Source organism: Mustela erminea, chromosome 6 (assembly GCF_009829155.1).
Source record: "Mustela erminea isolate mMusErm1 chromosome 6, mMusErm1.Pri, whole genome shotgun sequence".
NCBI lineage: Eukaryota > Metazoa > Chordata > Mammalia > Carnivora > Mustelidae > Mustela > Mustela erminea.
The window spans coordinates 26,936,696-26,957,472 of NC_045619.1; the positions used below are offsets into that span (position 1 = coordinate 26,936,696).

The following is a 20,777-nucleotide window of genomic DNA, read 5'->3' on the forward strand; positions in this document are numbered from 1 at the left end:
CTCTTTTCATTGTATTTCCTGGAAATGGACCCTGAACCTGAGATTTCCATGGAGGAGGTTCACTGGGAAGTGCTCCCTGAAAGTGATGGAAGCAGGTTTGGACAGAGAAAGAAGTTGAACCGTGATACAGTCACAACAGAAGATTCAGCCTATTCCATGGGAAACTCTGGAGCTGGGACAACCCTTCAGAGTTATTTCCCCATCAAGCAAGGGGTCTGGGTTTTTGTGTCCTGCTTCAATCAGTTATTGAACGTGGGCTGCTGGCTGGGAGGGACATAGTTTTGGGTGAGGCAGCTCCTTTGGACAGGGATTCAGCTGTGATCCAGGGCTCCCAGCAGCTGGAGGAATGGGCATCATGGTTTTGAAGGGGGAGGGAGAGGGGGAGAAACTGGATAGTGCACCACAGGATTTGCTCTAGAGCAACTAAGAATAAATAAGTACTCTATTTGTAAATCTTGGTCATTCCAGATTGCTTCGCTGAGCTTCAGACTCATACTTACAGCCCACTATCTCCTGATTGTGCCTGAAGCGTGCAAGTGTGGTTGTAAGAGGACAAGGAATGTAGACTTCAGAGATGAGTTGAACCATCTGGAAGCCTAAGTGGCTTCCAGGGAACTTGGGTGAGAGGGAAATCTGGTGACAGCGTAGAGATGGATTGGTACAGGTACCACTCTGGGATGTACCGTTCACAGGTGCTTTAACAGCCCATTGCTGTATGGGGACCAAACCCTGAACCAGTATCAGGGGGCTAGAGAAGGGCTGAACTGGCAGGACATTTTAAAGATAGCTTTCATGGTTTTAATGGCTGAATGTGCAGATGAGTGAAGATTTGAAACAAATTCTATTGTTATAGCTTGGGAGGCTTGGTGGAATGGAATGCTTTTTGTGGAATTTTTGTGGAACATTTGTGGAATGTGGAATTTGGGATGCTTGAAGGGAGATCATAGTCATGTTCACCCTGTGGGGGTCCATGTTCACTCTGTGGGGTCCACGTTCACCCTGTGGGGTCCATGTTCACCCCGTGGGGGTCCACGTTCACCTTGTGGGGTCCATATTCACTCTGTGGGGTCCATGTTCACCCTGTGAGGTCCATGTTCACCTTGTGGGTTTATGGTCACCCTGTAGGATCCATGTTCACCCTGGAGGTCCATGTTCATCTTGTAGGGGGTCCATGTTCACTCTGTGGGGGTTCATGTTTACCCTGTCAGGGTCCATGTTCACTCCGTGGGGCCCATGTTTACCTTGTGGGGTCCAGTATGAAATCTTTTCTATCTTTTTAAGTAACAAAACAAAAATAATTTCGTTCTTTCTCTTTTTCTCCCTTCCTTTCATTTTTCTTTCATGGGAGGAAACTGTAGCTTCATTTTGTCTCTCAAAATGAGTTGTTCTTTCCAACTATAATTTTTTTTTTCATTAATCTACTTTAACAAAAATGTCTTTCATCATGCCTTCCTCTTTTCAGTTACAAATGTAAGTGTTCCTGAACAAAACAGTCACTTAAACAAAGCAAAACAAAGTTTTAAAGCTCGGATAAGAAATCCATTTTTTTCTTTATTTCTTCTTCTTCTTTTTTTTTTGGGGGGGGGCAGTTCTGTCAAGCCCATAATAGAAGTTCTGATGATAGCCTTAGAATTGTAGGTGGGGTCAGAGGTGACATGAAGTGTGCTGGGCTTAGGGACAATGTTACCTTACAAGTGACTGGTTGCTGTCATTGTGGATATATAAGACTGTTTATTATGCCTGGGTCTGAATGACTATATGAAACTGCTTGGTATGCCCCATGAGTATAGCCTTTACACAGCTCTAATTGTTCTGCAATGCCCTTTTTATTTCCTGGAGCGACAGTAGTTTTCTGACCTGATATATATATAAGATTAGAATCTAAGCCTTCTGCAGGCTGCATTTTTGCCAAGTAATTGGAAAAGTTTTAACAATGAAGAAATTTATTTTATTTATTTTAGAGAGGAGGAGGGAGAGGCAGAGGCAGAAGGAGAGAGAGAATCTTTTTTTTTTTTTAAGATTTTATTTATTTATTTGACAGACAGAGATCATAAGTAGGCAGAAAGGCAGAGAGAGAGAGGGAAGCAGGCTCCCTGCTGAGCAGAGAGCCCAATGCGAGGCTCTATCCCAGGATCCAGGGATCATGACCCAAGCCGAGGGCAGAGGCTTTAACCCACTGAGCCACCCAGGTGCCCTGGAGAGAGAGAATCTTAAGCAGGCTCATGTCCAGTGCAGAGCGCAGAGCTTGATGGAGGGCTCATTCCCATGACCCTGAGATCATGACCTGAGCTAAAATCAAGAGTCAGACCCTTAACTGACTGAGCCACCCAGGAGAAATTTATTTGAAAAAGTAAAAATGTTAGTAATTAAGTGAGATCAAATCAGTGTAGAAGACACTTATGTTGTGTATACTCCCGGCAGCCAGATGAAATCAGTCACTCATTTAACAACATTAATGTGTAGCTTCTCTGTGCCAGGTAATATGCTAGGTGTGCCCAGAATCCAAAGGTGGATGAAACAGATGAGGTCCCATCTCTCACCGAGTGTACTTTCTAATCATGAGAACAGAAAATAAGAAAAAATAAGAAAGATTCAATGTTTGTAAGTGCTCAGAAGGAAAGAAAAGTTAGGATCAATTTATTTATCCAGTCCTTCCTTCGCATTTCAAGAGGCTGTGCTGGTGAGATATTGGGTCTTCTAGGGAATTAGAAGAGGGATAGTGTGAACCCAAACTTACTGCTTGAATAGGCAGATTGACATACTTGGGATTTATTGGGGTAGAGAGGAGGGGATTTTTAAACTTTGAGTATAAGTGTGACAGATAAAATTCAAACTTTTTCCTGGGATTGACAACGGGCATTGTTTATGAAGACACTGCTTAAAATTCACAGTTAACTAGTGAAAACTCTTGTGGGTACTCTTTTAGCCAAGTTCCACTTAAGTGACTAGTAGGAGGAACCAGTGATTTTCTTGTTGAAGATGTGACTGATAGACCAAAACCCAAGTCTGCCCTCACTGGCCCTTCTCTTCCCCAAGAGCTGAGTTTCATGTGTTCTGAGACTCAGAATTGTTTGTTCTTGAATGTATTTATGCCAGTTCTACATGTTATTCAGACTATACAATTTGCTTCAATATTACGTTAACTAATGAAACAGGAGTCTCAAGAGAGAGATGGAGAGAGAATTATTAAAATGAAATGTAATTTAAATGGAATGATGCTTTGAAAAGATTCCGCAATGACAAATGGAGAAAAAAAAAAAACTACAGTATTTTGCTCACAACTGTTTTTAAGTTCTCATCCACTACAAGGAAAGAAAAATTGGAAATGAAAAACAAGATCTTATGGGTGTGGTTTCGGTAAAAAAAAATGTGGCTTTGGAGCCTTTCCAGTGAACTCACAGTGAGGGAAAGGGCTAAGACCTTCCACCAGATGGGTGAATACATTTACCCTTATTTGAGTTAAACTATAACATTGACAACATAAACATATCCTCCCCCTGCAAACATTTCTGATTAGCCATTAATTAGCAATTCTGATTGTGTTGCATATGATTTTCACTGTATTTTTGTGTGTTAGGTGCAGTGGAGACTCATGATCCCTCCATTCAAAGAATTCAGCGGTGTAGTCCTAACATTATTAGGTAATTTAGGTGTTTCCCAATAATTCCTTAACCTGAGCCAAATCTCCTTTCCGTCATTTACACAGTGAGTAAAAGCAAAATATTTTCACTTTTCAGCAGCCCCTTTCTTTTGAGAACATTGAAGCTCTTTAAGGGACAAATTTCTAAGTAAACAATAATGTTCAGATCACCCTAAAGAGGTGAACAGAGATGTTTCTTATCGTCTCACTGAGGATGTTCGACCCATGCTAAATAGCTCACAGATGTCCCCGTGCCATCTCTCAGAAGCATTACATTTCTGCTAAGCTCCCTGCCACACTGTGTCCGCTTCTCTATTCTTAGTAATTCCCAGTATTCACAGTCCCAGAGAACTATGAGAGCATTGAAAGAGCTCTTGTCTGTGGGCCAGGACACGTGGGCTCAGACCCTGGCTATGCCACTAACTTGTGGGACCTTGGACACTCCAGTCAGCCTTTCTGTGCCTCAGCTCCTGTAAAAAGAGACTGTTCGTCCTTGTCAAACCAACCAACCAACCAGATTGGGGGGGAAAAACATGTTTGTCAAAACAAATATGGACGCTCTAACTACAAATAGAGAAATATTCCCCTTTCAAAATGTGGGCCCTCGTTTTGTTATAGCGTTTTTGATCATGTGTTAATTTATAGGTTCTGGTTTGCTCTTTCCTTATTGAGACCAGAAATAGAAGTCCTTTCTCTTTCGTACCCCCATCTTGCCTACCTACTCACCTTTACCCTCTTCCACCGATGACCCCAGACTCTTAGTAAGAAATGTAAGGGAAAAAAATAGGCCATGGTCGGGATAATGATCTATACCCTGAACTGTAAGATACCAGTCAGTGGCTGTCATTTTCTATTGGTTTTGAATGACACTGTATCTCTTCACTCATTCGCAGAAGCGTTGCTGGTAATAGTTAAAAAAAAAAAAAAGAAAGAAAGAAAGAAAGAAAAGAAAAGAAGGGAGGGAGGTAGGGAGGAAGGAAGGATATTTCCAGCAATAGGGGATCGCTCAAGTAAATGATGGTATTTCTATATGATGGGAGGTCATTGATAAAAAGATGTTGTAGGTGAGTATTTTTGGCCTAGAAAAATACTTATGATAAATAAGTGAGAAGGCAACCTTAAATGAGTAATGTACAACAAAATCCCATCATTATTTTCTTCTGAATAAAAATATTTGGAATGAAATACAATGTCTACCTCTGGGGGGGTGGGATTACAGAAATAAATTTCCCTTCTTTATCCTTATCTGCGTTTTCTAATTTTCTATGACGGACGTATGTTGCTATTGGCAAAAGAAAAACCTGATTTAAATTAAATAAAATCCCACTGAAGCAAAATATAATTATGGGAATGAAGAATAACATTTTGAAAAACAAATGCCAACTTTGAATAATGATTTAAAGATGAAAATTTTTCAAAAATAGGAAGGATAAATTTCATTCTTTTAAAAAAAGTATGACATCATTTAATGACAATGTTTAAAATAAATGAAGTATCAATTGCAAACCTGTTTCTTTTTCCCAAATTCTACCTTCAGTTGTTTTAAAAATGGACTCACATCATGGTAAATAAGCATAGTATTTAAAAATATCTAAATTAAGCAATTATTGATAGTGACACTATGTAATTTTTTTCCTTTTCTGCCAAAACATCACTTTATTTTACTTTTTTAAGAGCTTATTTGTTTATTTGAGAGTGAGCAAGAGAGAAAGCACAAGCCGGGGGTGACAGAAGCAGAGGGAGAGGGAGAAGCAGACTCTCTCTGAGCAGGGAACATGACATGGGACTTAATATCAAGACCCTGGGATCATGACCTGAACAGAAGGCAGACGCTTAACTGGCTGAGTGACCCAGGTGTCCCCAAAACATTACTTTAAAACAAATCACTTTTTAAGACACAGAGGGGATGTCTGTATCTTTCTTATCTTATTAAAAACTGTAAGTTACCAAGTGCCTTCTATTTGCCTATGTGTCAGATATGTTAAGTTGATTGGTTAATTTGTTTAATCATAAGTGCCTTAAGACATAGGTATTACTATGTCTAATTTACAGTTGCTGAAAACTAAAACCCAAAAAGTTAAGTTTCTTACTCAACCATAAGTAGCAGAACCACATGCCTTAAAATAAGACTTAACAGATTATTTATTGACTCCACTCTGCTAGCCACTGTGTGCTGTGTGCTGGGGCTATACCAATGAACAAGACACTACGGTCCCATCCCTCAAAGAAGCTTATGTTCTGTTTGGATGACATGGACCAAATAATTGTAAATTTAATGAATTTTACAAAAGGAGAAATACAGGATGTAGAGGAGGAGTTATTCTGGTCTGCAACATCGTTCCCATATAGAAGACATTTACAACAAGATATGAAGCATGAGTAGGACTTAACTGGATGAAGAGTGGGCATGGAAGAGTATTCCTGGTAGAGGGAACAGTATGTGCTAAGTCACTGAGATGATATATTGCTGCAACAATCTGGCATAACCAATCATTCCCAACTCTGGCTTGAAATAATAAGCATTTCTTTCTTTCACATGGGTCTGTGGACCAGCTGCAATTTCGCTGGGTTTGGCTGGACTCTAGGACTCAGATCTCCCTCGCATGTTGCTCCCTCTCTTTTGACCAGTAGCATCCTGGAACATGTTCTTTTCATAGTCCACGTCAGGAGCACACACAAGCAAATTTAAGACCTCCTCTCATGTTCAGGAACATTCCTTTGGCTAAAGAAAACTGTATGGCCATGCCCAGAATAAATGGGATGGGGTAAATATTTTACCTCACAATGGATAGTACCTCAGACACATGACACTGAAAGTGCAGGAATAATTTAATACAGGAAGGATGTGAAAAATTGTGAACAGTGATTCAATCAACCATGCTTGGATTTTTCAGGAGCCCATTGCCAGTATGGCAAAAGTATAATGAGGGAACTGGAGAATGATACTACTGGTTGCTCTTCTCTTGTCATTGTCTATGCTTGGGAACTTCTCATTGTAGAGATTATACATATATTATACAATATATTATACAATATACATATATATACATATATGACACTACCTATATATAGGGAGAGAAATTATATATATAGAGAGAGAGATTATGTATATACATACATTACATACATATATAGAGAGAAGAGAGGGAGAGAGAGATATTATATATAGAGAGAGATTATATATATACATACATATACAGAGAGAGAGAAGGGGAGAGAGAGAGATTATATAAACTTATTTAAGTTTATTCCAGAAGATAACAAGTTATCCAACTTCTCCCTGAACTTTATTTTCCAGGAGTTGACCAATGATAACTATATCAACGGTTATCCTGCAGAACTACTGTAGCGTTGATTGAGTTATACGTTCCTCCTCTGTGATGTCCCAAGTACCGTGTCTCTGTATGACAGTAGCACACTCAGGAGCTATGCCTCAGAGGCAACGAAACCAGTGTTTGAGCCTCTGAGCACATGGCATTAAATTTGGTTACTACTCATGCTCTTGGAATGGAGGTCAGCTATTTTATACACAGTGAATAAGACAAACCGGTCATAAAACGTGAGGAAACATCTAATTTAACCACTTTATCCCATGAAACACAATCTTCTCTTCGGTCAGATCGTTTTGATAATGTTACAGGAATAGTCCGGGTTATTTTTACCCGTCGCTGTACAGATACATTCACTTGCTTTACAAGTGCTTAGGTCTAATGCCTGAATGAACAGGTGTGGGGACGTGAGCGGGCCAGATAGACACGCATACAGTTCATGGGTGTGACGAGCACGGCGTTTTTTGAACAGAGAAGTCACTCAACACAGACTGCCAGTGCCTTATTAGCTGTAGTGGTATCTTCTGCTGTGGAAAACCGTGTTAGTTTCTGTAGAGGTTATCTTATTTTCCTTCTTGCTGATGAGAAGAGACAAAACAGAAATCAGTGCCTTGATGATGATCTGTTCTGGAGCCAACATTTTCCCTTCTTTGTTGAAAGCTCAATTTTATAACCTTGACAGTTGAAAACAGAATCCATTATCTTTTCCGACAACGCTTATTTCCCATAAACACAGAATTTTTGTTAGCTAGCTCACAGTAAATTTCACTCTAAAGGAGGTGGGGTTTCAAGGAGAATCAGTGGTTCTAAGGGATCTGGAGCAGCTCCTTTCCCCTCATTCTGCTCCCAGTTAGGTAAGCCTTCTGCTGGGCCACATTTTATATGTTGCTGCTTGGTCTGCAAAGCAGTATTTAAGAAAGACAACTACAGTTTTCTGGTTTCCTCTTCTTACATAGCTTGATTCTGCTTCTTTGAGCCCCTCTTCACCCTTATGTATGTTTTCTTGCGCTTTCAGTCTGACGTCCCTTCAAAAGGCAGCATAACGTGCACATTCCATACCAGCAGCCCTGAGAAACGACATTCTCTCGCACATTCCCTAAGTAGAAATGCAAGGAACGGGAAGAAAAATACCCTTAATTGTCAGGAACAAATGCAGTCCCTTGTTACTTCCTGATAGTTAGTTTTATAAAGGGGCTGTGGGATCATCTGCTTGTATGTTTGCTGAGATGTCATTCCATGCATTTAAGAGGCATTGATTTCCACTGGCAAATCATGGGGCTTGATTACAGAGAGGTAGCAGACCAGACTCGGGCTTAATTTATGAGTCCTGTTCACAGGTCTGTCATTTTCATCCAACTAAGAAACTGATTTACTTAGTTTTTCCTTCCAAAAATGGAAATAGCCTTATTATTTTTATGACAGCTTTTCAGTGTTTAAATGAGTCCAACCAAGTGAAAGTTGTAGCTGCATTGCAATATTATCAACTTGAGGGATACTTCTTTCCCATTCCGCTGTGCTCCACAAAACGGACTTATTTACCTAAACTGACCACGGTAACTGACTGCTTTGCTATTGTAAGGGCCAATTCCTTTTTTTATACTGATGATGGGATAAAATGAGTATAAAGGGTACATATGATCTCCATTTTTATGAAATAATAAAGTATTAGAGTTGGTAGAGTTAACATGTTTCTAGTGATGAACACTTCTTTTCTCAAATTTAGCAGCTTTGCTTGTGAGTCTGTATTCCCCAATTGTTTGTTAGAAATTTCATTTCTGGGGTACCTGGGTGGCTCAGTAGGTCTGCCTTCGGCTCAGGTCATGATCCCAGGGTCCTGGGATCGAGCCCTGCATTGGGCTCTCTGCTTGGCAGGGAGCCTGCTCCCTCCTCTCTTACTGACTGCCTCTCTGCCTACTTGTGGTCTCTATTTGTCAAATAAATAAATAAAATCTTAAAAAAAAAGAGAAAGATTTCATTTCTGCTTACATATGATACAGATTATAAGACACTCTAAAAACCTTTCTGGAATGAGGCCCAATGTAAACCTATAGGTAAATAATATAAAAGATTGACTAATTTAACTAACTGGTTTGCCACTGTAGAGACTCAAATTCTTGACAGAATTACAGCCCCAACTGATAGGGACATATAGCTCTTAAGCCTTGAAGAAATTTAGAACCTTTAATAATCAGTTGATACAGCTTTCTTTTAAAATGATATATGGTAAGAGGTTTAAATATAAAAAATCACTTTGTACGGGGTGCATGGGTGGCTTAGTTGGTTAAGCATCCAACTCTTGGTTTCAGCTCAGGTCATGATCTCAGGGTCTTGGTATTGAGCTCTGTGCCCAGCAGGGAGTCTTCTCAAAGATTTCTCTCCCTCTTCCTCTGCTCCTCTCCCGCGCCAAATAAATAAGTAAATCTTTAAGAAACTTCACTTTGTATATGACTGGGTTAAATCACTGTAGTTTTAGATATTTTGACTAGATGTTAAGTTCATCTGCCATAGTAGAAAACTTGAAGCTTCAGAGACCTGAAGATGAATTCTGTTTATTTCTAGTTAGGTGATCCCCCAAAACCCAACCAAAAGTACTGAGTCTTATCTGTACAATGGGACAACACTTGTTCTTCCTACCATGTTGGGGTGTAACAGGCATGGATGCTGTTGAAACCTGTAAAGAAGAGCACGTGTGATTTTAAAAGCAAATTTTGACATTTTCTGTTTTTACTGCTACTGTTTAACAACAGTTAGCTGTTCATTGTTTTATACATTGGAGTTTCCGGCCAAAACAGAAAGAGAAGGAAAAAGGAAAAGGAGATCTGCAGATTGGAGAAACACATTTAATCAACAAACAAAAATAAAAGACAAGCAGATGGTGAATACCTGAGCAGTCTTAAAAAATTATTAGTCTTTATCAACCTTAGCAAGGCCATCCAGAAAATATAATAGAAAATAAAACACACCAAAGGAAAAGAAAAGGAAAAAAAAAACAATTCTTAAACTATAAAGTCTGTAGGAAATAACCCAATGAGTTGAGAAAGTTGAAAGTTGAAAGAAAGCTGAAAACTCAGTTACACATTTTCAAAGAAGAGCGGGATAAATGGAAAGATATGCCACATCTTTGATATGTCAATATGTCAGTTTCCCTTAAGATTAACCTACAAATTCAATGTCAGAATTATGGCCAGGGTTTTTTGGCCATACTTATTCTAAACTTTTACAAAGGAATGAAAGTTTGTGATGCCTAAGTCCATTCTGAAAAGGAAGAGCAAAAAGAAGGGATTCACCCTCACAGATAAAATCAGCGTGGGACTGGTGTAGGAGCAGCCAGAAAAATCCATGGAAAAGAATGGGGAGTCAGAAATAGACTCACTTCCACATGGGAACCTGTTACAGAATAAACATGGCAACATAAATCAGGAGGGAAAAGACAGACCACCTAAAACACTGATCAGTGATAGAGAAATAGTTCATTACGTGAAAAAAAAAAATAGATTGGTACACTATCTCAAGCACATACAAAGGTAAAATCTGGCCTGAAAGTAAAATTATAAAGCCAATAGAAGGTACTAGAGGTGTTAAAGATTCTCAAAATGCAAACCATAAGTAGAAAATCTAGTAGATTTTCAGAATCCAGTTTGAAAGGTGTCGCTGGATAAGCCAATGGTTAAATGAAAAACTGGGAAAATATTAGTGGCACAGAGGTGAGCAAAACGCTGTGCACACCACTGGAGCTGGGAGCCCACTGCCAAGGAGACCTGCCAGGTGATGTAGCAAGAAGAGAATGCCCCATGGCTAGAAGTGTGAATCTTGTGACTGTCATATTCATCCTCTCTGAGGCTGGGGCACGAGAGTGCTATGTCCAGAGGATTAAGAGACTCGGTGAACTAGCTCCCCACTCCTTAGCTCCGTCCAGGGGTCACATAGGACTGGTGGGTGGGAAAGCGAAATGGGCCAGCTCTTTACTGCAGGGCTCTGTGGGGCCTTCCATACCCAGGGGGCAGATTGGCCGCAAAGAGATGGCTTTGCTCATGGCCAACCTGCTCTCTGAAAGCAGAGCTTTGTCTTTTTCTGCTTTATGACCTCAGCTTCGGGGAAGGCTTTGGCTCCCCAAGTGTGGCCTGAAAACATGGGTGATGACGCACAGGGCAGAAAGCAGTCTGCTGTACTTGGTGGCAGTGACCTGAGCTGGATCCACTGCTTGAACCTGGGGGATGGATAAAGCAAGTCGGCCAGGGCCATCCTGCTGTTAGGGAAGGCACGGAAATTAATGGCAACTCTGTGCCAGGCATTGTCACCCACATCTTTTCCTTCATTTCCCTGGAAATCTGTGAAATAAACATTCAGAGAGGGAGAATCACCCACAGTTACCTGGCTTGTTAGGTGACCCACTGAGATTTGAACCTTAGGTCTGCTTGACTCCAAGACTCACTGGCTATTGTTTTGTTTTCTTTTTCACTGCCTTATACTCTATATCTGCAGACTCGGAGCAGAGTTGGGTTGCGGTGGGATGGATCTGTGGCTTCAAAGGACTCCAGGTAAGTCCCATCTGGGTCTGATCTTGGCAGGCCGTTCAGTTAGGCGATGGAAAGTTACATTTCCCAGAGCTGTTTCTGGACTTGTACCCCTGTGATCAGCTGATTTTAGGAATGGCTTTGATTTCTTAGCAGAAACTGGGTTCCTGTGAAATAATGACATTCCTGAAGTGTTGTGCTTTGCTTGTCATTCAGAGAAGCCCACAATTCCAGGAGATACATTACACACTATGGATGGAGTCCCTTATCCAGGAAGGAACCCAGGCCAGCCTTCCAAGACAGAAAGAGCTTGCTCTCAAGTAGAATTTCATTTCTCTGTGCTTCTGGGATCTGACAAGTGCTTTGAAGAACTGTCTTCATTGGCTGCTAACAGAGACATTTCTTGTCCACACGCCTGCAAGCAACTTTTTTTGTCTGTGTGCTTGAGAGATCAGAGGTATTTTTTGTATTAGTGCTGCTGGAGGTCAGCAAGATTGCTGATGCTGCCTGTTCTTGCTCCTGTCTCTAAGGCCCATGACAATAACTAATAATGGTAATGGTCATGATAGTGATAATCACCAACCATTCGCGTGTATTTGCTATGTGCCAGGCAATGTAATAAGCTCATTTGATGTTCACAACAACCTTCTGAAGTACGTGCATTAATCCTAAAATTTGTATGGAACCACAAAAGACCCCCATATATCCAGAGCAACCTTGAAAAAGAAGATCAAAATTGGAAGTATCACAATCCCAGATTTCAAGATATCCTAATTTGAAGGGATACAAGCACCGCAATGTGTATAGCCGTATTATGTACAATAGCCAAATTGTGGAAACAGCTCAACTATCCATTGATTGATGCGTGGGTAAAGAGTATGAAGAGTATGTGGTATTCATATACAATGGAGTGTTACTCAGCCATAAAAATAGAATGAAATCTTGCCATTTGCAATGATACGGGTAGACCTAGAGAGTATTATGCTAAGCAAAATAAGTCAATCAGTCAGAAAAAGACAAATATATAATGTCATTCATTTGTGTTATTTAAGAAACAAAACAAACGAGCATAGGGGAAAAAAGAGAGAGAGAGAGAGAGACAAACCAAGAAACAGACTCTTAACTACAGAGAACAAACTGATGCTTACCTGAAGGAAGGGGGAAAGGGATGGGTGAAAGAGGTGACGGGGATTAAGAAGGGCACTTGTGATAAGCACTGGGTGTTGTATGTAAGTGTTGAATCATGAAATTGTACAACTGAAACTACTATTACACTGTTAACTAACTGAAATTTAAATAGAAGTTAAATAAAAAGATGTACTACATAGCTATAGTAATCCAAACAGGGGGTGCCTGGGCTCAGTGGGTTAAGCCTCTGCCTTCGGCTCAGGTCATGATCTTAGGGTCCTGGGGTCAAGCCCCGCATTGGGCTCCTTGTTCAGCAGGGAGCCTGCTTCCCCCTTTCGCTCTACCTGCCTCTCTGCCTACTTGTGATCTCTCTCTCTATCAAATAAAAAATAAAATCTTTTAAAAAAAGTAATCCAAACAATATGGTACTGGCACAGATATTGGCACGCAGATCAATAGAACAGGATAGAGAGCCCAGAAATAAGCCAACAATTATATGGTCAGTTAATCTTTGACAAAACAGGAAAGAATATCCAGTGAGGATATTCTTCAACAAATGTCTCTTCAACAAATGTTGGGAAAACTGGATAGCCACATGCAAAAAAAAAAAGAAAGAAAGAAAGAAAGAAAGAAAGGAAGGAAGGAAGGAAGAAACTGGACCATTTTCTTACACCACGCAGAAAAATAAACTCAAAATGGATTAAAGACCTCAATGTGAGATCTGAAACCATAATAATCCTAGAAGAGACCCCAAGCAGTAATGTCTGGGATATCAGCCATAACAGCATTTTTCTAGATTATGTCTCCTGAGACAAGGAGAATAAAAGCAAAAATAAACTACTGGGACTAGATCAAAATAAAAACTTCATTACTCACCAACAAAACTAAAAGATGACCTATGGAATGGGGGAAGATATTTGCAAATGATATACCTGATAAAGGCTTAGTATCCAAAATACATAAAGAACAGATACAACTCAATGATAAAATAACACAATTCAAAAAATGAGAAGACATGAACAGACATTTCTCCAAAGAAGATATGCAGATGGCAACAGACTCAAAAGAAGATGCTCGACATCACTCATCAGCAGGAAAATGCAAATCAAAACCATCATGAGATATCTCCTCACACCTGTCAGAATGGCTAAAATAAAAAAACACAAGAAAGTGTTGGTGAGGATATGGAGAAACAGGAACCCTTGCCGCTGTTTTTAGTATGTGTGCTGCTGAAGCGAGCACAGCCCTTGCCTATTGTTGGTGGGAATACAATCCCGCTGCCGCCACTGTGGAAAATAGGATGGAGGGTCCTCAAAAAACTTAAAATAGAATTATCATACGATCTGGAAATTCCACTACCAGGTATTTACCGAAAGAATACCAAAACACTAATTTGAAGGGATCTATGCACCAGTATGTTAATTGCAGCATTATCTACAATAGCCATGTTATAGAGGCAACCCAAATGTCCATGATAGATGACTGGATAAAGAAGATGTGGTATATATATATATATATATATATATATATATATATACCCCACACACACACACACACAGTGGAATATTACTCAGCTATAAAAAGGAGTGAAATCTTGCCATTTGCAACAACATGGATGGATCTAGAGGTTATAAACTGCTAAGGAAAATCAGTCAGTTGGAGAAAGACAAATACCATATGATGTCACTCATATGTGGAGTTTAAGAAACAAAAGAAATGAACAAAGAAAAAAAGAAGCAAACCAAAAAACAGACTCAACTATAGAGAACAAACTTATAGGGGAGGTGCTTGGGGGATTGGGCAAAACAGGTGAAGGGCATTAAGAGTACACTTATCATGATGAGTCCTGAGTAATGTATAGAATTGCTGAATCACTATGTTATATACCTGAAACTAATACAACACCGTGTTTGTTATACTGGAATTAAAGCTTTTAAAAAATCCTGGATCTAAAAAAACAAAAGTGTCTGAGGTAGACTAAACCTCATTAGAGGAAGTGTCTGAAGGATTTTGGACTGAGTGTAGAAGCCTCCTGATTTTTCAGAGTTGGAATGATCACACAATTAATTTATGGTCCAAAACTGGGGCACTTTTTAAAGTGAAAGGAACATTTATTAGTATTTATGTTGGGACAGAAGGTGACTACCGGGTTATTGGAGAGCAGCCTGTGGCTACCCTTGGCATAGGCTTCCGGCGAATACATGAACAAGGAAGTCTTGGATTTCTTGGGCAGTGGCAGCTGGGGGATAATCAGAAAGGACAGACACCCCCAAGCCAGGACCTTCCATTTCCACAGGCTGGACCTTTGAAGAGGCTCTTCTTCACCTGTAATGGACTTTAGTCACAGGTGTTGAAATTCAATGGGCAGGGACAAAGTGACTAGTGAAAACATGCACCTGACACAGCCCCTTGTTCCCTGACTCTCCTCTAGCATGACTCCTTTTTAAGAGACACCCAGCTTGGATAATGCTGTGTTTCTTGGTGAGCCACGAACTTGGCCCATTCCAGATGGGGAAGGAAACTGGATTTCACATACCCTGAAACTCTTCCCAGCACTTAAAAACTGCTATTCTGGTTTGCTCAGTGACCTTAAGCAAGTCACAACCTCTCCCTATGCTTTGGCTTTTCCTTTAGTGGAAATAAAATGGAAATAATAGTTACACTAGAGAAGAAAAATGATTCAAGATCTTCCAACCAAAGATGCCACATGGAACCAAGAGATATTATTTTTATGACAGTTATTAGCTGAGCTGCTTCTTGTCTCATCCCCTCTCATTAGGCCACGGGGCACAGAATAAACACAGGTTTGGCCAGTGACTGGTATTTGATGATGTTGGCACCAGAGATGAAGGAAGGAATTTCTCTCTAGTTTGTGTTTCACTTTTAACCTCCTCAAGCCTGGATCTCAGGTTCTCCTGGTATAGAAACTGGAGACGGGTAGGAATCTTAGCTAGTTGTTTCATAGCAGAAGCAACCTATTCAGGAAAGCTTCAGATAATGATGCTATTAAAATATTGTCTATATTCCTTCCTTAATTCCTTTCATCAATAAACATTGAATGAGTGACTCTGTCTGCCACGTTCTGTTTCCCAAGCCTATAGCAAGATGCACAGCAAACATTAAACTTCCTGATGTTTGTTGAATCAAGGAATTTGTCAAGAGATGGAAGTTTTGGAGAGTTGGTCTCAGCTGCCATCTTGCATCTCCCTGATCTATCCTGACACTTAAGAAACATTTCTAAATGGAAAACTGCTCTTGTTACCCATTTCTGGAAGACCAAGACCAAACTTCTTAATATGGCATAGAAGAACCTTCGGGGTCTGGTCCCTACTGTCCCATCTCTTACTGAGCCCCCTTTTAGGACTGCTTAGTTCCCACAGTTGACCTCAGCTTTCCTACAGGCCCCTGATGTATAGTAAATATCTTAGGTTTTCTGGGTATTTTGGTCTCTGTTGCAACTACTTAGTGCCACTGTTGTAATGTGAACAACCAGAGACAAAAGGTAAGTGACCAGGCATGGCTGTGTTCAGATAAAGCTTTATTTACAAAAACAGGTGGCATGCTAGATCTGATCTGTGGGTTGTAGTTTGTTAATCTCTGCTTTAAGCCTTTGCGTACGCTATGCTTGCTCACTTGCCGACTTCAAAGACCTCTTCTTCCCTCTGTATCTGGCCGTTATCCATTCACTGGTCACCTCAAGGCTGAGGCCTTGCTCTACTACCCGGGGTTGCTTATAACACTGTATTCTGTACATACCACTTGTTTATCTGTTTTTTTTTCCCTCCTGTAACCTGATTTAATGAAATTCTATCCTTCATTCCTGCATTTATTCACTCATTCATTCCATAATATTTAATGGCTGCCCATTATGGGGCAGAGTTGACTTTTTAGTCTTTGTACAGCACCTAGCAGAAAGCCTGGCACCTAAAACATGCCTAATATGTGCTTGTTGAATAAAAATGATAGAATGCAATGAAGATGTCCATTGCCAAAGGTGTGTCTTTGGTGAAGGGCAAAGTGGGGCAATTGTCTTTACTGATTTTGAAACCACTCCATTGCGTAGAGCATTTGGTCAGCTGTTGTGTTTTGGGTTTTCCTAAAGATTTCTGTAGCCTGGTCTGGAATAGTGTGGTGGCCCCCTTGTCTTGATCTCCTTTCCCAAGTCCCTGGGGTCCTACTTTCTGGTGACACCCTATGGCAGGATGAAGAGTAGTGGTACCAGATTCAGAACCCCTGTGTGGACAGGTGACCAGATAGGGTGGATCGGGAATTTTGCTAACAAAGTGTCAACATTGCGCTGTGGGTCTCTTACTTTTACTTTTATTTTCATACAGAAGATCAGTTTTTGTCATTGCTTTCCGAGAGAGCAGGGCTATCTGGACTAAGGAGCTTAAAAGGCTCACGGCATGAGGGAGGATATTGAAATTGCTTCCTTGCGGGGTTTAAATCTACCCCCAACCCCCCATCCACAATCCTTGAGACTGAGTCCAAGCTTAAATGTAAAAATGAAGCTGTTTGGTTACTCATATTACAGAAATCATTTCATGGAGCCATGGAGCCCAAAACCATTTGAAGTAAGGCTTTTAAACCGTTTTTTAAAATTTACAACCCATTCTAAATGTAAGCAGAACATGTATCGAATGGGTTGTTACCAGTAGAAACAAAATGACTTCATTCGGTTTTGACCTAGTCACATGTAGATTTTCAGTAGTCGCCAGGAAGTTTCTGTGTCTGTGGTCAGGGACAGAGAAAAGACAATGGTCACAGCTTGTTACAAAACAAACACAAAACCTCCACATGGTTTCTCATGTTACAAGAGTAAATAGGAAAGGAGCCCCAGCTGGGGATTGTAGCACAGAGTGCTGAGTTGGGTAAACACTAAAGAAACAGGAGAATGTTTTGGGTCTCTTTACCTTTTAAATAGAAGAAGCCAGTGAAGGAAGTGGCAGCTGACCAGAATACGGGACTGTTGTTCACCGACTCACCCCACAGGTAACAGAGAATTAAATAAATCAAAGTTCCATGGTGATAGAGTCCTTTTCATGGGCGCATCTATAATTGGCCTCACCTGACAGTTTAAGACTGATTACTTTTGCGAGGAAACCATGGAGAGAAGACGTGATGTGCCTGTGTTTCAGAAGAGGAAGGGAGGAAGCAAGGTCATAAACAGATGTTTGGTTAACAAAAGAAAAATAAGGCATTTAGTGTTGCTAAATGACCAGGGCCATAAAGGGTAGTAAATACAGCAGAAGCTAAGTGGAGAATGTGCGGTATTAGTGAGCTAACTCCATTGCAACACTCACGCAGTTTGCTGGTAAGGAACTTCTGGTAAGTTCCTCATTTAGAGAGTTGTTGTCACAGTGTATTCTGAATAGATTCACAATAATATCTGTGTGTGTATGCATTTGTGCAGGCGTGTACGTGCTTAGGTGGGTAAGACATTGGTAAATGAGTTTCATAAATAAATGCACTGCTTCCCCGAGGCATTAAAGTTTAAATACTCTCTTTACTCTTGTTTCTGGCTTGAACAAATATCTTACTTTTGTCCGTTCCCAGCCAAAGTTAAGTGTCACTATTTAACAATGTCTAGCAGAATTAAAGTTTACATATCCTTGGACTTTGCAATTCTACTTTAAGGCCCTGATTCATAGTTCTGTCCATACATATGTGCAAAAATATGTTTGTGGGACCAAAACAATCAGAAACCACTTATTTGTCTATAAGTAGGTTGCTGGGTAAATTTTGGGATATCTGTGCAATGAAATAGGTAAATCTAACTATTGGATTTACAATAAACTCTGCAATATCTTGTTTAGTTTCACTAAGGAACAGAGGGGGATGTGCAAGCAAAGGGGGTGTGCATATAGGCATGTGGCTTGTACGTACATAGAATATTTCTGGAAGGATACCCAAGAAATGTAATAGTGGATGCCTCTATGAAAAAGACTGGGCTTCAGAGGTGAGTGAAAATTTACTTTCTACCTTTAAACTGTTTTGCACTGTGAAATTTTTATTGGCCATATACACAAATCATTTTTCAAAAAATAATTTGAATAGAAATACCTTTTTTTAAAACCTATTAATTAAGGCTTTTATGGCTGGTGAGATCAGTGCCCAATGAAACAGATTAAAATCTATGGCCTGAATCACAGGCTAAAAATGGCTTCAAACACTACAGAAGAAGGCATCTTTCCATTAAGCGTATATTGGGGAAAAGTATTTCAGTAACTAATGAATAATAAGGAGCTCTGGTTTGGGCTGCTGTGTGTATGCTGACAGTCGGGAATCCTAGAGAGAGCTGTGTAGGGAGCCCAGAGCTTCTCCCGAGGAGTCACCCTGACGTATGGTCTAACAAAACATTAATGAAAGCCTCCTAACTTCTCCTATATGCCGCTTCCACACCTCCCAAAGACTCATCATTGCCATTTCTTTGCCTGTGATGAATGCAGAATGCTTGGGAAGATAAACACCCATGGGTTTCTTTACAGGAGCTAATACCCCGCTCACTCCCAGGAGCTGATAAACTCGGTGGCCTTTAGAAACCAGTCACATGACAGCAACCTAGCGACTTCCCTCTGAAGCTGGCCTCCTGGGCGGAAAAGTGGTTAAGTACAGAAGGACGGCCAGCACACATTTTTCTGTGAGACCTGCTGCTGAATCAACGCTCTGTGCTTTGGGGGAGTTTTCTGACAGGACTTCTTCACTTAACCTTTAAGAGTCTGTGTTATCTCTTGTAACATTAGGCTTATTGTTAATTAACACTTCATCTGTCTTATCTTCTCTCTTCTCCAACAGGTTGTGTTGGGCTCCTTAAGTCCTAGACTGCTGTCTTCATTCATTCGTTTGTTCACTGATGGAGTGAATACTGAATGGGTAGCTAGCGCACGTGTGTGGTTCGCTAAGGCCCCAGGGGATGCGAGGAAGAACAAGACCTCTTCCTTGCCTTCAAGGCCCTCAGAGCCTACGCTCTTTTCCCAATCTCATAGTCTTATTCAGACTTCTGACCCCAATAGGGGCTCAAAAAGGTGCTTAGTAAATGTTGATGGGTAGAGAAATTGCTCCAGCTACAAACCCAGAATTGTGCCATGATATGGGGGTGGGGGCGCGTGTGCGTGGCTCACCTGTTTAAGGGTCTGTCTTTAGCCCAGGTCATGATCTCAGGGTCCTGGGATGGAGCCCGGCAACGGGCTCCCTGCTCCTTGGGGAGCCTGCTTCTCCCTCTCCTTCTGCCTCCTTCTCCCCCTGCTTGTGCTCTCTCTCTCTGTGTCAAATAAATAAATAAAAATCTTAAAAAAAAAAAACCTTTTTTTGTTTTTCTGAAGAACTTTCAGTAAATCTCCACGCAATTCCTTGAGACATCTTCAATACTAGCATTTAGAGGTGAAATTTCTTTCTTGGATCAGCTGTTTCTAGTCCTGGGAATGGACTCTTTTAGGGTTGATGGTGAGGACAGCAATTGTTCTGGCCCAACAAGAGCCAAGGCTATGCTCCTTAGACTTTTCACACAGACAAATGCTACCTGCTAGCAAAGGACATGGGAAGAGAGAAGGCAGTCAAAGCAGCTAACATTTCTCCAGCGTCACACGGCCTGGAACTCCATACGTTTTCTTCAGTTAGTGAACAACCTCCCAAGGAACATAATGATAACAATGTGGGGGGGGGGGGAAATAAACATTTTTGGTATTGGGTTGCTGGTTCGTAGGAGACATATAATTGTGTATATGTATGCATGCTTCCGTGTGCATTTATGATTTAAAATTAAACATTTACTAAGCATTCTTCTACGTGCTAGTTCCTGAAGAGGTATAAACCATAGTGTTCCTCTGTGCCTTCAAGGAGGTAAATGATATAAAGAAACACATCCAAAGTTAAATAACCACATGAAAATCATATAACAGGAACAGGTTTTTAGAGCTGGCTGGATCCACAGTGAATATTTAATCCAGATTTTCCTAAAATGGTATGTGTACATCATTGGTAGCCTGCACGATGGCTTGGATAGTACATGAATATTTTGAAGCTTCATTAAGTAATTACTTTAATGCACATTAGAAAAGTCTATAACTAGCATAGCAAACCCTTGTGTATAAGGATATTACCGCTTACTGCACAGTTACATATGAAAGTGAATTGATTTAAAGATTATCTAAAGGAAAATATCAAATA

General features: G+C 40.5%; 2 long non-coding RNA genes across 9 annotated transcripts in view; both read left to right on the top strand.

The window, feature by feature from the left end:
• Positions 1 to 20,777, top strand: part of LOC116593017 — a 225,731-nt gene that overhangs the window by 118,336 nt on the left and 86,618 nt on the right. For 4 of the 8 annotated variants that reach the window (XR_004286696.1, XR_004286699.1, XR_004286697.1 and 1 more), the window contains one exon: positions 11,452 to 12,200. The exons of 1 other annotated variant lie outside the window; for it this stretch is intronic. This is a non-coding gene — a long non-coding RNA (uncharacterized LOC116593017). Of the gene's footprint in view, positions 1 to 11,451; positions 12,201 to 20,777 lie in introns of those variants that run through there. 3 more of the 8 variants (XR_004286700.1, XR_004286698.1, XR_004286703.1) reach the window with 3 other exon arrangements.
• Positions 14,699 to 19,820, top strand: LOC116593016. Its single transcript, XR_004286695.1, has 3 exons — positions 14,699 to 17,603; positions 19,100 to 19,251; positions 19,407 to 19,820. It is a non-coding gene; the product is annotated as an uncharacterized LOC116593016 (long non-coding RNA).